Below are 16845 nucleotides of genomic sequence, written 5' to 3'. Positions count from 1 at the left end.
TTTAATTGACCTAGAAGACATAAATAGGAGAAAAGGGTATTAATAACAAAGAGATTCACTTTTGATGAAAGGAAAAAAACCTTCCATTAATTAGGACTATTCAAAAGTGAAATGGATTTCTACCTTGGAACTCAGAGGAAATGAATTTCTTCTCTTTCTAAAAAAAAGTATTAGTTGAGCAAAGAAATCTTCACCCAAGTATGATATGTTCTCAGAGGTCTCTTCTATCTCCATGACTTTGTATTATATAGAAAAATTTAAGTGGAGGATAGGAAATGGAAGAATGAGGGGGGATGGGGGATTGGGGAGAACAGAATAGAAGTGAGGAATTCCAAATTAAAGTTTCGTAGAATCATGTTCTATCTCTTCATGAAGACCTACTCTATCCCCTAAACTTCTATAATCACAGATTTGCTACTAACCAATGGGGGGGGTAAATCTATGCAAGTAATTTTAATTCTGGGCTTCCATTTCCTGAGCTATAAGATATGAAATATAGGCCACATAATTTCAATGGCTCCTACCTACTCTAAACATTTGTTCTTTATTTTTTGGAGTTTTGGGGTTTTTTTTCAAGGTAATGGGGTTAAGTGACTTGCCCAAGATCACATAGCTAGTAAGTAGCAATGTCTGAGGCCATATATGAACTCAGGTCCTCATCACTCTAGGACCAGTGCTCTATCCACTGTGCCACTTATTTACCACTTAATTGCCCCCTCTAAACATCTGTTCTTGCCAAAGTCTATCACCATGTTTTCTAAACCAAAATTCTAAATCAGAACATTTATCCCTCTATTTTTGTTCCTCATCACATTGATACCTTTTATAACTAACCATTATTTTGCCAAGTCTCTGCTTCCCAGTCTCATCCCATTGAGGTTCAACTCTCCTGAATCACTCTTAAGGAATTCTTGATAATATTCTATTATTTTGTACAATATGGGGATTCTGACATTTTTTTTAAAGTAGATGGGTGAAATGAGGTGCCAGGAAACAAAACCCATAGAAGAAACATGGAGTTAAAATAAAAGATTCCACTAACTTAACTAGATGACATCTCAATGTCCCTTCTAGTTCAGTGATTTCATGACAGTCAAACTCTAGGGAAGTGCACATAGTGTCTGACTATTTGGAATAGGATTGCTAATGGATTGTAGCACAGACTTATCTTGAGCCCTGAGGCTCTTTTCTTTTTCTTCCTTTTTTATTTTTTTTCTATATAACCCTGGTACTCTAATTGAATGTTTCTCTTACTATGAGGAAGGTAAGGAGATTGCCTAGAGACTTTGCTTAACCCTTAAGTCATCTATGACTGAAATGCTTTCTTCAACAAGGAAGCTGTTTTGGGGAACTATTAACAGAAATTTTATCTTTGATAAAAGCAGCTTTAGAGTCCTTTAGAAGAGGAAAAAACATGACTGAAACCACTTGAAAATGTACAAACTTCAATAGCAAAATTTTAGCTAACCAGAACCCTCAAATTAAGATGAAATGAATTAGAGACCAAGAAACATGCTTTCATTTTGCTTTCTTTCTCTAAAGCCCATCATAAAAAATATAGATAATTAAAAGGGGGACTAACTGATCAAGTCTACTAAATCATAATCAATTTATAAAGAATGAACTTTAAAAATTTAAACAATTCTAAATGACCCAAATAAGAACTGGAAACAAAAGGGAATTATGATCCCAAGTAACAACTATAGGGCAGAAATAATTCTCTTTGCTTTTATATCAATACAAGTTGAGGGTTTTCCACATTGGCTGGAGAAAAATGAATTATTATTTTATGGAATGAATCAATGAATCATAGAATGAGACCAGGATGTTAGACTCCATCTAGTACAATCTTTTTACTTTACAGAGGAATGATTTTTCCAAGATCACAAATATCCCAAATTATTTAATCCAGACCTTTTGAATCAAAACTCTGCATTCTTCCTGGATATTTCACTGCCCCTAAACATTAAATGAAATGTAATTGAACTGCTGTGTTCATAAATTTTTTTTTTAGGGTTTTTTTTTTGCAAGGCAAACGGGGTTAAGTGGCTTGCCTAAGGCCACACAGCTAGGTAATTATTAAGTGTCTGAGACCGGATTTGAACCTAGGTACTCCTGACTCCAAGGCCGGTGCTTTATCCACTACGCCACCTAGCCGCCCTCATAAATTTTTAAAGCTGAAAGATAACTTAAACATCATTAAATCCTGAACCATAATTAGGACTTTTTGGGGAAGGAGAGAGATTGGAAGAAGGAGGGGATGGCTAGGACAAGTATTAGTGAAATCTTAGTTGAATAGAAGCTATGTTAAGAGTCAAATGGAGTTCATATGTTAAAACACAAAGACTAATAGAGCTGGAAAGAATGTTAGAGATTACTTTGTCCAAACTCCTTATTTCAAATAATAATAATGTTTGTTCTTCCTTTTCGAAGAAGGCTACAACATCAAGGAAGTGATACCATGACAAGCACAGCAATTGTGTTTAAGTGCTGTACTAAGTCACCAGTCTCATTTTCTTCTCCAGAGTCATCTGTGTCCAGTGGCAAAATATGAATCAGAATTATTGGAGATGACCCTGGATGCAAGGCAATCAAGCTGAAGTGTCTTGCCCAAGGTCACACAACTAGTAAGAGTCAAATGTCTCAGGCCAGATTCAAACTCCTGTCCTCCTAACCCCGAAACCATTTCTCTATCCCCTGCACCACCTAGCTGCCCTTGTATTGTATGAAAAGAGAGAAAGTTAGCACTCCCCTTGATTAGGATGAAAAAGGTCCCAATGGCCTTTACAACACATATACAAGTTAAGGCAGTCTACCTATTCTATGACATCTAACCATGTATTTCAAATACAGAGGTTCAGAAGTGAGGATGAACAAGAGATAAGAGCTAGATCTCCTAATCTCTTGGATCCAACATTGTTTCAGACAGGTTGTTGAAATATGATCTCTAGATAAATAAAGTCTGGGTTTACTTTGGGCTCAGAGGATCCTTTGTCTAGGAAAAAACTGCAAAAATCCTTATATACTCTGACTCCAAGACTAGTCACTCCACTCCAAAGAGGGCATCCCAACTCTAGGCTTCTGTTGAAGAAGATTTCTGGACCTCCTATAGTCAACAGTGGAGTGGGGTAAAGAATATAGGTATTCCAGCTATATCCAATTCTATTTTTTCCCTCAGGTTGAGGAGTTTCTCCCTACAAGAGAAAGAATACACATTCAAAGCATTGAAACCTTAGCATTCATTATATGAAATTATAAAGTATAGACTGTTAAATTATGTTTTATATGTTATTATTTATTGGGAGGTTGATCAATTGATTCCTTCAATACAATTGGAAAACAAATTGCAAAATGAGGACCCTTATGAGAAATCATGCATTTCAATTATCATGCAAGCACAGCATGGAACAAGATCAGTCACAATGGTGTGAAAATAAAAATATGAGAAAGACAAAAACAAAACAATAACACAAAGAACTGACAATTTATGAAAGAGTTTAATTTTCAGGGGACAAAAGGATCTGCAGAGGGGTCTGGAAGCTAAAGAAATTTGAATTTTTATAACTTTAAATAAGACAATAATTGAAAAGCATTTAGCATAGTGCCTGACACTTTGTAAGCTCTAGATAAATGTTGGGTTGTTGTTGATTTCTTCACAATACAGCATAGGTTTCTAGAAGTTAGAGGGTCAATTTAATTTTATTTTTAAGCAATTGTTAATCTTTCAACTGCTGTGGTGGAAAAAAATTGTCATGAGTAAAGACAGCACAAAGATTAGAACACAGAAATAGAAAAAAAGATTTGTTTAAATTATTGATACAATTTTACATTCAAGAACATATCAAAACTGATATCAGAAATCAAAGTGACCATATAAATTCTGGGCATCTTCACTTGATTATAGAACACCCATTTAATAAAATAGTTTTTTTATTTAACTTTCATAGATTTTTGAAATATTTTTTCTTACTGAAGGAATTAGAATAATGATGAATTTTTTAGATGTACAAAAATTGTTTCAAAAACCTAGATATGTATGAAAATGAAACAGTAGAATGCATGAAATGTCAAGGTATCTATTTATCTAAGAGATTTTGATAAACATCTTTCAGTGACTTGGAAACTGATCCAAAGTCACTTAAAACTTAAATCAAGGGGCAGCTAGGTGGTGTAGTGGATAAAGCACTGGCCCAGGAGTCAGGAGTACCTGGGTTCAAATCCGGTCTCAGACACTTAATAATTACCTAGCCATGTGGTCTTGGTCAAGCCACTTAACCCCATTTGCCTTGCAAAAAAAAAAAACCTAAAAAAAAATTAAATCAAGGGGTGGCTAGGTGGCACAGTAGATAAAGCACCGGCCCTGGAATCAGGAGTACCTGGGTTCAAATCTGGTCTCAGACACTTAATAATTGCCTAGCTGTGTGGCCTTGGGCAAGCCACTTAACCCCATTTGCCTTGCAAAAAAAAAAACCTTAAAAAAAACCTTTAAATCAAGGCAGTCTGTCCGGGGTCTTCTTCCCCGGACCCCCGAGTGAGCTCCTCAGTGGGCACTGCATCGGGCGTCCCGGGTTTTTCCCTCCCCCGGGGATCAGCGAGGAGGGACTCAGGCAGACACGTCTTCAGGAGGCATATGTTTTATTAGGTGCAGAGGGATCCCCCGAATAGCTCAGGGCACTGGATAATATAGGGAGTTATTTCCGGGCTGCCACCCCAATCCGCCCGGAGGGCAGAACCTACCACCCGATTGGAGCAAGCGACACAGGCCAACCAGGCGAAGCCACTGCTCCCCTTAAGGAGCCGTGTCTTCTCTGGGTTGGTCTGACCTCACTCCCGGGGAGGTCCTATCCACCCAGGCGGTCAGGGCCGACCCCCGACAGCAGTCAACAAATAATTGACTGTTTTTCTAAAGTACACTTAGTTTTCAATATGTTATATAGCTTCATGAAGAAAAATTAAAGAATAAGTCAAAATCTTGTAAATTCAAAACTAGCCATGGTATAATAAAGGGCTTTAAATGGGAAAGAGGGGAATGATAACCAATAAGGAATTATTAGAAGTTTTGAATAGGAGAGTAAATATGATTAATTCCAGAACAAGAATATTACTTAGTAAGTTGTGCAAATGAATGACTAGGGTGAAGAGAAACTAGAATCATAGCATCTTATTAGGAGGTTAAAATAATAGCTCAGATGGGAAATAATGGTCTAGATTAGGATAGAGGTTGTGTGACTGGAGGAAAAACAGATATATACAAGTGGTTTGGGAGATAGAATAAATAGGATTTGGAACCGGTTGAATAAATAATGAGAAAGCAAAGACAAAATAACTTTGAGGTGATAAATAAAAAAATGGTAATGTCTAGTCAGTTATTTGAAGAGAATTTGGGAGGAAAGATAATAGGTAATTGTTTTCCAATATATAGTTTTTAGAATGACTCAACTAGGATTTAATTAAGCACCACCATGTGCCTTGAACGTGAGCTAGGTGTTAGGGATTTATGCTTAAAAATGAAACAAAATATTACATTCTATCAAGGAAATGCTATGTGTCTATATACAAAATAAATATAAAATAAGTGGGTGGGAAAGAGACTAGTAGTAAGAAGGTATTCGTTAAATAGAGATTTGAAGGAAATTAAAGACAACAAGAAGTGGATGTTAGATGCATTGAGGAGAGCCTGTGCAAAGACTATGAAATGGGAGATAAAAAAATCAAGCTTCATTAGTTTATCTGCATTGTAAATAAGAGCAGTAATTAACATAAAATAAGACTTGGCAATGACATCATCAATGGATTGAGTAGGGAAAATATTTGATCCAGATGAGAAATAATAGAATAGAAAGGAACATCAATGGACTATCTGGTTAAAAATGTCCTTTAAACACTTGATGATGTGGGACTGGAGCTCAAGAGAAACAAGGGTCAGATATATAGAAGTGGGAATCATCAAAAAGGATTATAATTGAGCCCATGGAAGCTGATAAGAACATCAAGAAACAGGATAGAAAGAGGAGGGCCCAAGAAAGAGACTTAGGATCTATTTATAATTAAGAAGCAGACAAAGAAATTAATCTATCAGGAAAAAATAATATTAATTTAAAGAAGTGAAGAACACTAATAATTCTTAACCATGTACATATATACAAGACAAATCTGTATAAACATCAAAGTCATCTCTTATAAGAGTATTTTGCTTTTTGGGGCTTTTTAGGTGTTTACAAGGCAATGGGGTTAAGTGGCTTGCCCAAAGCCACACAGCTAGGTAATCATTAAGTGTCTGAGGCCAAATTTGAATTCAGGTCTTCCTGATTCCAGGACCGATGCTCTGTACACTGTGCCCCATATCCTTCCCCTTATAAGGGTATTATCAGGTAAAAAATAGCCCTTCATAGAATTTTATCAACTCAAAGTTGATTCAATGGTATAGAAAATATGAGATCACAAATTCCTTATTATTTGCAGATTATTTAAAAATCATTGGATTCATTAAAAAGCCTATGACTATTCTCATTAGGTATTTTCCATGCATATTTCAAAATTCTGTGATGCTTTGAAAGTTGAGACATGCCATATTTCCACATTTTTAAGAAGCTTCCATGTATAAGATGCACCTAAATTTGGGGGCCAGAAATTTGAAAAAAAAAGTTTTAAATAAAATTTTTGAACTCAAGTTTTATTCATCAAGAAATTCAAGGACTTCCAGCCAAGATGGCAGAGAGAAGACAGGCACAGTTCTAAAGTCTCCTGATCTCTTCCCCATCTATCACATGAAACAAACCTCTTAAAAGAAATCTGATCCAGAAAACCCAGAAAGAAAAGCAAGAAGAACAGCTACCTCAGGATTTGTCTCCTGCAGCAGCTTTGGCCGAATTTGGGTGGGTGAGTCTGGGCTCAGAGGGAGGATCAGCCCCGGATCAGCCAAATTAACAGCTGAATTGGAACCAGGAGTCTGAGGGCCCGAGAGCTGGACCTGCTGGATCAGTGGTGGGGCTGGACGAAAGGGGCTTGGGTCCGTGGAGAAGCAGAGGCGCTGGTGTTCGTGCTGTCTCCCTGGAGCTTGGGCACAGGGCTGGGGGGAGAGTTCTGGTGCAGGAGAGCTGTGGACACCATCCTGGGCTCCTCTGGTCCCATTACAGCTCAGATCTCCTCCCAAACAAACAAATGCAAACTACTTCTGCCTCAGGCCCAGGTGTGTGAGCAGCAAAAGGAGCCCAGCAGAGGATTGACCTCAGGCCAGAGTAAAGCCCACCATTGATTGAAGGCAAAAGGAGTCAATAGCTCTAACCCCTCCCTACAAGCAAAGAGAGAAGGCCTCAGCCATGGTCACAGACAATCCAGAGAAGGCAACCAACACCTTCTACTGGTCAGCCAGAGAAACTTCACTGGGGGAGTAAAGCCTTTAGCCATCCCAAGCCCCGGTGAACCAGCCCCACCCCCCACAACTCAAGGTCTTAGCAAAATGAAGAAGGTTCAGCATAAAGGTGGATCCATAGAAAAATTCCTGAAAGGGAAAGGCCCTAACTCAGAGAGAACTGGAACCTCTGAGGAGAATACAATCTGGTCTCTAGCACAGAAAGATTTTCTTGAAGAAATAAGGAAGGAGCTTAAAAATTTGGGAGAGACAATTAATACCTTGCAACAAGAAAACAAAACTTTAGAAAGTACAACTGGACAATTATAAAATAAGAATAAATCTCTCACAGCATCAATTGGACAAATACAAAATGAGAATAAGTCTCTCAGATCCTCAAATGGGCAAATGCAAAAAGAAATTAATTCTCTCAAAACCCCAATTGGTCAAATGGAAAGCTCTCTCAAAAGTAGAATTCAACAATTGGAAAAGGAGTTGCAAAAGATTAATGAAGAAAACTCCTCCCCAAAAACAAGAATGGAGTCTACAGAAACTAATGACTCCATGAGACAGCAACAGTCAGTTAAAATCAAAAAATAGAAAAAATAGAAGCAAATGTAAAATACCTCATCAACAAAACCATCGACCTCCAGAATAGATCAAGGAGGGGCAACCTGAAAATTATAGGATTATCTGAAAACATTGAAGAGGAAAAAAAGCCTGGACTTAATATTACAGGATCTAGTGATGGAAAACTGCCCTGATATCATGGAACTGGAGGGCAAAGTAGTTATTGAAAGAGTACATCAATCCCCACCAGAAAAAGATCCTAAAATGAAAACACCAAGGTATGTTGTGGCCAAACTGCAGAACTATCAGATAAAAGAGAAAATCCTGCAAGCAGCCAGAAAGAAACAATTTAAATATCAAGGAGTCACAGTAAGGATCATGCAGGACCTGGCCGCATCAACATTAAGGGATCGAAGGACCTGGAACGAGATATTTTAAAGAGCATGGGAGCTTGGAATGCAGCCAAGAATCTACTTTCCTGCAAAGCTGAGCCTTCTCTTCCAGGGAAAAAGATGGACATTTAATGAATTGGAAGAATTCCAAAAATTTCTGATGAAAAGACCAGAGCTAAACAGAAAATTTGGACATCAAACAGGAGGTTCAAGAGACACATGAAAAGGTAATAAAAAAGGGGGGGCGGTAAAAGAAAAAAATGCAATCCAGTAAGTTGAAACTGGCTATATCCCAGCATGGGGGGGGGAATTCTCATAAATCCTGAGAATTGTAACTCTAACAGAGAGAATACACCTAGCCAGAAATGATGGACATTCATGACCTATCCATGAGACTGATATCTAATGGGATGTAACTGGCTTTAACCCCACTTGGGAGAAAGACTAATAAATCTCGGGAATTTTGACTCTATTCGATAGAATATACTGAACTAGAAGGAACAGACACTCAGAATTTTCTATGACTAAGAATGATCTAAAAAAACACTACCTCCTTAAAAAGGGGGACAGGAAAGAGATGGGAGGAGGGAGGGGATTGAATGGGGTAAATCCCATTACACTAAGAGGTTCAAAAAAACCTATGGTAATAGAGGGGAAGAAGGGAGCAGATGAGAAAGACCTGAATCTTCTTCTCATCAGACTTGGCTTAAAGTCAATCTACACATACTCAGTTAATTTATAAAACATCTAACTTTTCAAGTATTAAAAGGGGAGAAAGGGAAGGGGAGTGGGGGGGGAAGGGGTCATAACAAAAGGAAGGGAAGGGAAAAAAGGGAAAGGGATAAGAAAGGGGAGTGTGTGATATAGGAGGGCAAACACACTGAAGGGGTGGTATTCAGAAACAAAACACTGTGGAATATGGATAAAGGAGGGGAAAGGGGGAAAAATACAAACAGAGGGAAGATAGCACAGAGGGCAATAAAGAATTAGTAATCATAACCTTGAATGTAAATGGGATGAACTCTCCCTTAAAGTGTAAGCAAATAGCCGAGTGGATTAAAAACTAGAATCTGACAATATGCTGCTTACAAGAAACTAATTTGAAGCAGAGAGATACATATAGAGGAAAGGTAAAAGGTTGGAGCAAAATATATTTTGCTTCAGCTGAAGTAAAAAAAGCAGGGTTAGCATTCCTTATCTCAGACAAAGCAGCAGCAAAAAATAGATAGCATTAAAAGAGATAAGGAAGCAAACTTTATCATCCTAAAAGGTACCATAGACAATAAAGTCATTTGAATATTGAATATATATGCACCCAGTGGGACAGCACCCAGATTCATAGAGGAGAAGCTGAAAGAACTACAGGAAGACATAGACAGCAAAACTCTACTAGTGGGAGACTAATAAGATCTAGATAAATTGAATCATAAAATAAATAAGAAAGAAGTTAAGGAGGTAAATAGATTGTTAGAAAAATTAGATATGGTAGACTTATGGAGGAAACTGAATAGGGATAGAAAGGAATATACCTTTTTCTCTGCAGTACATGGAACTTATACAAAAATTGAACATGTACTAGGACATAAAAACCTAATGATCAACTGTATTAAGGCAGAAATAGTGAATACATCTTTCTCAGCTCACAATGCAATGAAAGTCATATGCAATACTGGGCCAAGGAGATATAGACCCAGAACAAACTGGAAACTGAATAACCTCATCTTAAAAAATGAGTGGACCAAAAAACAAATTGTGGACAGTATTAACCATTTTATCCTAGATAATGAAACAACATACCAAAACCTATGGGGTTCATTCAAAGCAACTCTCAGAGGATATATTATAGCTCTAAATGCTTACATGAATAAATTGGAGAAAGAGGAAATCAATACACTAAACAGGGAACTAAAAAATTAGACAAAGAACAAATCAAAAATCCCCAATTAAATACCAAATTAGAAATTCTGAAAATTAAAGGAGAAATTAATAAAAGCAAAAGCAAAAAAACTATTGAATTAATAAATAAAACCAAAAGTTGGTATTATGAAAAAAACAATAAAATTGCTAAACCTCTGGTCAATTTGATTAAAAAAAGAAAGAAGAAAACCAAATTGCTAGTATCATAAATGAAAAAGGTGAACTCAACACTAATGAGGAGGAAATTAAAGTAATAATTCGAAATTATTTTGCCCAACTCTATGCCAATAAATTTGATAATCTAAGTGAAATGGATGAATATTTACAAAAATCTAAGCTGCCCAGGTTAAATGAAGAAGAGATTAAATACCTAAACAACCCTCCCTGTCTCAGAAAAGGAAATTCAACAAGCCATTACTGAACTCCCTAAAAAAAAATCTCCAGGGCCTGATGGATTCACAAGTGAATTCTACCAAACATTTAACTAACAATTGGTTCCAATCCTATATAAACTCTTTGGAAAAATAGGGAAAGATGGAACTCTGCCTAACTCTTTCTATGAAACCAATATGGTACTGTAACCTAAACCAGGACAAGTTAAAACAGAGAAAGAAAATTAAAGACCTATTTCCCTGATAAATATAGATGAAAAAATCCTAAATAAAATCTTAGCAAAACAATTACAACAAGTCATCACTAGGATCATAAATTATGATCAAGTAGGATTTATTTCAGGAATGCAGGGTTGGTTCAATATTAGGAAAACTCTTAATATATTCAATTATATCAACAACAAACCTATCAGAAACCATATGATCATATCAATAGATGCTGAAAAAGCTTTTGACAAAATACAGCATCCATTCCTATTAAAAACACTAGAGAGTGTAGGAATAAATGAACTGTTCCTTAAAATAATTAGCAGTATCTATTTGAAACCATCAACAATATTATATTCAATGGGGAGGGGCTAGAGGCATTTCCAATAAGATCAGGGGTGAAACAAGGGTGCCCATTATCACCACTACTATTCAATATTGTATTAGAAATGTTAGCATCAGCAATTAGAGAAGAAAAGGAAATTGAAGGAATTAGAATTGGGAAGGAAGAGACAAAACTCACTCTTTGCAGATGACATGATGGTCTACCTAGAGAATCCCAAGAAATCATCCAAAAAAGTACTGGAAACAATTAGCAATTTTAGCAAAGTTGCAGGTTATAAAATAAAACCTCATAAATCCTCAACTTTTCTCTATATGTCTAGCAAGAAACAAAAGGAAGAGCTAGAAAGAAAAATCCCATTCAAAGTAACCTCAGACAATATAAAATATTTGGGAGTCTATTTGCCAAGACAGATTCAGAATCTTTTTGAAAGAATTTATAAAACACTTCTCACACAAATTAAATCAGTTTTAAAAAACTTGGCAAATATCAACTGCTCATGGATAAATAGAGCTAATATAATAAAAATGACAATTCTACTAAAACTAAACTATCTGTTTAGTGCTGTACCAATCAAAATTCCAAAAAATTACTTTATTGAGTTAGAAAAAATTGTAAGTAAATTCATATGGAGAAATAAAAAGTCAAGAATTGCCAGGAGCTTAATGAAAAAAAGTGCAAAAGAAGGTGGCGTAGCCCTACCTGATCTAAAATTATATTATAAAGCATTAGTCATCAAAACTGTTTGGTATTGGCTAAGAAATAGAGTGGTGGACCAGTGGAATAGACTAGGTGCAAAAGCAGGAGATGATTGTAGCAATCTGCTGTTTGATGAACGCAAAGAGTCCAGACATTGCCATAAAAACTCCCTCTTTGATAAAAATTGCTGGGATATTGGAAGTTAGTATGGAAGAAACTTAGATTTGACCAACACCTCACACCCTTTCCTGGGATCAGATCCAAATGTTTACAGGACATAGACATAAAAAACAATACTGTAAGCAAATTAGAAGATCAAGGACTAGTCTACCTGTCAGATCTATGGAAAGGGCATCAGTTTATCACTAAGGAAGAGTTGGAGAACATCACCAGAAACCAATTAGATGATTTCGATTACATTAATCTAAAAAGCTTTTGCACAGATAAAACCAATATAACCAAGATCAAAAGAAATGCAGTAAATTGGGAAACAATCTTTACAACTAATGATTCTGACAAAGGACTCATTTCTGAAATATACAGACAACTGTGTCATATTTTTAAAACAAAAAGCCATTCCCCAATTGACAAATGGTCAAAGGATATGCAAAGGCCAATTAATGATTTAGAGCATTTTTTCATATCCATAGCCATATGAAAAAATGCTCTAAATCATTAATTATTAGAGAAATGCAAATTAAAGCTTTTCTGAGGTAGTACCTCACACCTCTCAGATTGGCCAATATGACCAGGAAGGATAATGATCATTGTTGGAAGGGTTGTGGGAAATCTGGGACACTACTACATTGTTCATGGAGCTGTGAACTCATCCAATCCTTCTGGAGAGCTATTTGGAACTATGCCCAAAGGGCAACAAAAATGTGCATACCCTTTGACCCAGCAACTGGGTCTATACCCTGAAGAGATGATGAAAAAAAGGTAAAAAACATTACTTGTACAAAAATATTTATAGCAGCCCTCTTTGTGGTGGCAAAGAATTGGAAATAAAGTAAATGTCATTCAATTGGGGAATGGCTTAGCAAACTGTGGTAGACGTATGTCATGGAACACTATTGTTCTATTAGAAACCAGAAGGGATGGGATTTCAGGGAAGCCTGGAGGGATTTGCATGAATTGATGCTGAGTGAGATAAGCAGAACCAGAAAAACCCTGTACATCCTAACAGCAACATGGGAGTGATGTTCAACCTTGAAGGACTTCCTCATTCCATCAGTGCAACAATAGGGAACAATATTGGGCTGTCTGCAAAGGAGAGTGCCATCTGTATCCATATAAGGAGCTGTGGAATTTGAACAAAATGCAAGGACTATTACCTTTAATTTGGAAAAAAAACAGGTATCTTATTGTCTGATCTTGTTACCTCTGAGACTTCTCTTCTTTAAGGATATGATTTCTCTGTCATCACACCCAATTTGGATCAAGGTACAACATATAAATAAAGACTGACAGAGTGCTTTCCGTGGGGGGGGGAGGGAAGCAAGGTTGGGGGGGAATTGTAAAACTCAAATAATATCTTTAATAAAAATAAATTTAAAAAAATAAGTGCAAGAAAAAAAAAAGAAATTCAAGGACCTTCTGCTCATTGCTTTCAGGCATCTTTTGGGCAAGTGTGGTGTGAGGACTCATGCTTAGTCTATTCTGTTTCATGAACCTGAAGCATCAGTTGTGTCCTCCTTTGAAATCAGTCACATTCGTCTTGTCTCCTGCTGAACCTTCTTTGTAAACACAGGAATTCCAGTGGCCCTTTGCTCTTCAATCCATCTCTTCAATCTCCTCTCTAACTCAGAACATCTGTCTGACTTGCCTCTCATGGCCTTCTTCTGACGGGGCATTTTCAGTAGAAGTTCTTCTCATAGCCAGTCTCAGATTGTTTTCTCAGTTGGGGGAAGACCAAATTTAGGTTCAGCAGCACAATTTTCATTCACTGGATTGCTTTGAATTTGAATTCACTGCCCGAAAATCTTTTCTGAGACATTTCTGGACAGAACATAGCAAAAATGTAACCTAATATACTGGTAACAAATGTGAAACAATGAGTGCAAACCATGAAATGCAAATTTAAAAAAATCTACAACCACTGTATAAGATCCTCCCAGTTTTTAGACACCAAATTTTATTTTTAAAAAAAGGATACATCTTATAATTGGGGAAATAATTTTGTTGAACAACCATAAAAATTTTAATATCAATGAAGACATTAAGAAGCAATATTTGTGTTCAAAATAGTTTTTTCATGAAGAAGAGCCAATGTAGAGTCCAGGTGAAAGGGATAGTGCCTATAAGTGAGAAGGTCCTCCAGATGGACTTTTGCATAGATAGCATTCTACTCTTTTTATTAAGGACCACCCAGAATGGCCCAACATTCTACAAAAAAACCCCAAAATGATGATATGCAGTAGGATGGAAAACTTATAGAACTTTTCATGTGTGTGTATGTATGTGTGTCAGTCTGTCTGGGTGTGGTCTAACAACTAAATGTGCTGTGTAAAAACACATTATAACATTTATATAAAAACTATATGTATTCTTTCTCCAGTTAGACACACAATATTCAAGTGACTCTGATTTATTCCATTTGGTAATTCTCCTCAGTTATGCTGATCACAATTCATTTATACTGCCAAGTTTTTCTATATTCTAATCTGTAAAAATCAATATAGCATATTCTGAGGAATGTCATTTTTATGTTGCCCAAGTAATAATGGAATATATTGACTTTCTTTTCTCAAATTATATGCATATGTTATTCAAATACATATGTTGCTATGTTGGTTTTTATGGGTTAAGATATAGAATGGCTTCACAGGTATGGATAGGATGTGATCAATATCACTGAGGAAAATTGTCACATGGCTGACATCACAGATTCTTTGGGATATTCATGTATCTTACTATAGATAGAATTATACATTAAATTATATATTAAATTACACATTTGGAATTTTTTAGCATTAACATCTTGTGAAGTAATTCCATTTCATTGCTATCTTGGAACACATTTTTGTTTCTACAGAATTTCTAAGTCTTATAATGAAGTTTATGACAAAAAAGCATGCAATGAAATCAATCTTCATTACTAACATTATAAAGCTTTATAAGAACAAAGAGTTAACATCCATTGTTGCAAATTGCTTTCCAATGAATTTCCAATGAATTACAGTGAAATTATGGATCCAGTCAATTTTTATAATGAGAAATATACATATAATCTGCCCTATTAAAATCTGAGATCTTTGAAAGCAGAGAACATTTCTGTCTTGGAATTTGTACTCCCAAACTTTGTACTATACCCAGTACATAGTAAATGTCTAACATAAGCTGTTAGCTTTTAGTAGACAATTTGATTATATTCTTGGAAAATCCTAGAGATTCAACTAAAAAGATAGTGTATTACTTTGCATCATGCTCATGTTGACCCCTATCTGGTCTTTTAGCTATAAAGACTGATTTATAGTTAACTATATTTGTACATTGAATAACATCAAAGGTTACTTTTTTACTTCTTACTTCAAATAATATTTTAGTGTTTTCAAAGTAGCTGAAAAGTTGATGCCTAAAATAATAATATTTGCATATTTGATCTTTACAACAACTTTGGAAGATGGTTACTATTTTAATCCCCCTTTTCCAGTTGAGTATACTAAAACACAGAGATTAAGTCATTTTTCTCAGGGCACATAGCAAGTAAGTATCTGAGGCAGGCTTTGAATTCAAGTCTTCCTGACTAATAGTCCAATACTGTTCCTTATTACAAATAATGCAAGAAAAAATATACACAATTCACTTTCCCCCCAAAATAAGTTAAAGATTGCCTGCTATAAGACTAAATAAAATCTTATGGGATGGGGGAATGTATAATAAGCATAGCATGTAGCCTTCCTCTATCCCACCAAAAGTTATGTTTTAAAAAAATCATTAAAATTTTCCTGGACATTGCTTATTAGAACTTTTCAGTTGCATTTTTCAAATCAAATTGATGCCTTCTATTTTAAAGTATTATTAGCCATTACCATTTACCATGTATGTTTTCTCAGAATAGAAAGTCACCTTGTCTGCCAAGTCAGAATAAGGCATTTATATGCATTGTAGACAAAATCTGATATCATGTTAATTATCCTCAAGTTTATGAAAACTTCCCTGAAACCCTTCCGACTTAACTTGTCATAAAATAGTCAAATTCCATGAATTAAGGGAATCGGTTGTTATTAAAATTACATAAAATGCAATATTGTAAAGGGCTCCTAATTTCATCTTCCTCATCTTTTAGTGTAGGCAGCTATTTTCTAGGTCTAATCTGAGTTTATCCCTTTGTTCACAAAGTACTAAGAAGAAAAAAAGTTTAAGAACAAAGGTCAACTAAATTTAATGCGGAGTAAGAACAAGGAGAAGAATGACAAATTAGGAAATTGTTCTCAGAATGGTCTGGTAGCACAGTTTACTGAACAGGACTAGAAGTCATGAAAATATGAGCTCAAATTCTTCCTCAGATACTTTCTAACTGTGTGACCCTGGACAAGTCATTTAACCCCTTTATAGTTTAGATTCCTTAGTGATTCAATTAGAAGGTTGGATCCAATGGTCTTTAAATTCTTATACATTTCTAAATTCATAATTGTATGCCCCTGATCAACCAACAAAATTGTGATGGCATCAAATACCAAGGAGAATTGGGGCAAAGAAGGGAAATTTGAATTCCTGGAAAAATTTTACTGGCTTAACTTTGCCTAGTTTATTCTTCTGATCTGTTAGATGACCAATAATCATTTGTTAAGAACTTAACCATATGTGAGGTACTGAAAAATAGCAGTACCAACTCCCAAGAATTTTACATTCTATTAAGGGAGGCAAGAGGTAAATAAATGCCTAGGTTTAAAGATTTTCAGTGGACCAAAGGGCGGTGTCTTAACTTGCCTGTGAATTGGATTTAAGTGAGCTAGAGTTACATAAAGTCAT

The 16845-nt window shown here is 35.8% G+C and overlaps 1 non-coding gene across 1 annotated transcript; it reads left to right on the top strand.

Moving 5' to 3' along the window:
* Nucleotides 1-2718: 2718 nt before the first annotated feature.
* Nucleotides 2719-2846, top strand: LOC141503848 (U6atac minor spliceosomal RNA). Its single transcript, XR_012473147.1, has one exon. It is a non-coding gene; the product is annotated as a U6atac minor spliceosomal RNA (small nuclear RNA).
* Nucleotides 2847-16845: the final 13999 nt, after the last annotated feature.

Source organism: Macrotis lagotis, chromosome X (assembly GCF_037893015.1).
Source record: "Macrotis lagotis isolate mMagLag1 chromosome X, bilby.v1.9.chrom.fasta, whole genome shotgun sequence".
NCBI lineage: Eukaryota > Metazoa > Chordata > Mammalia > Peramelemorphia > Peramelidae > Macrotis > Macrotis lagotis.
The sequence above is the reverse complement of the archived record's forward strand: the minus strand, read 5'-3'. Positions and strand labels throughout refer to the sequence as shown.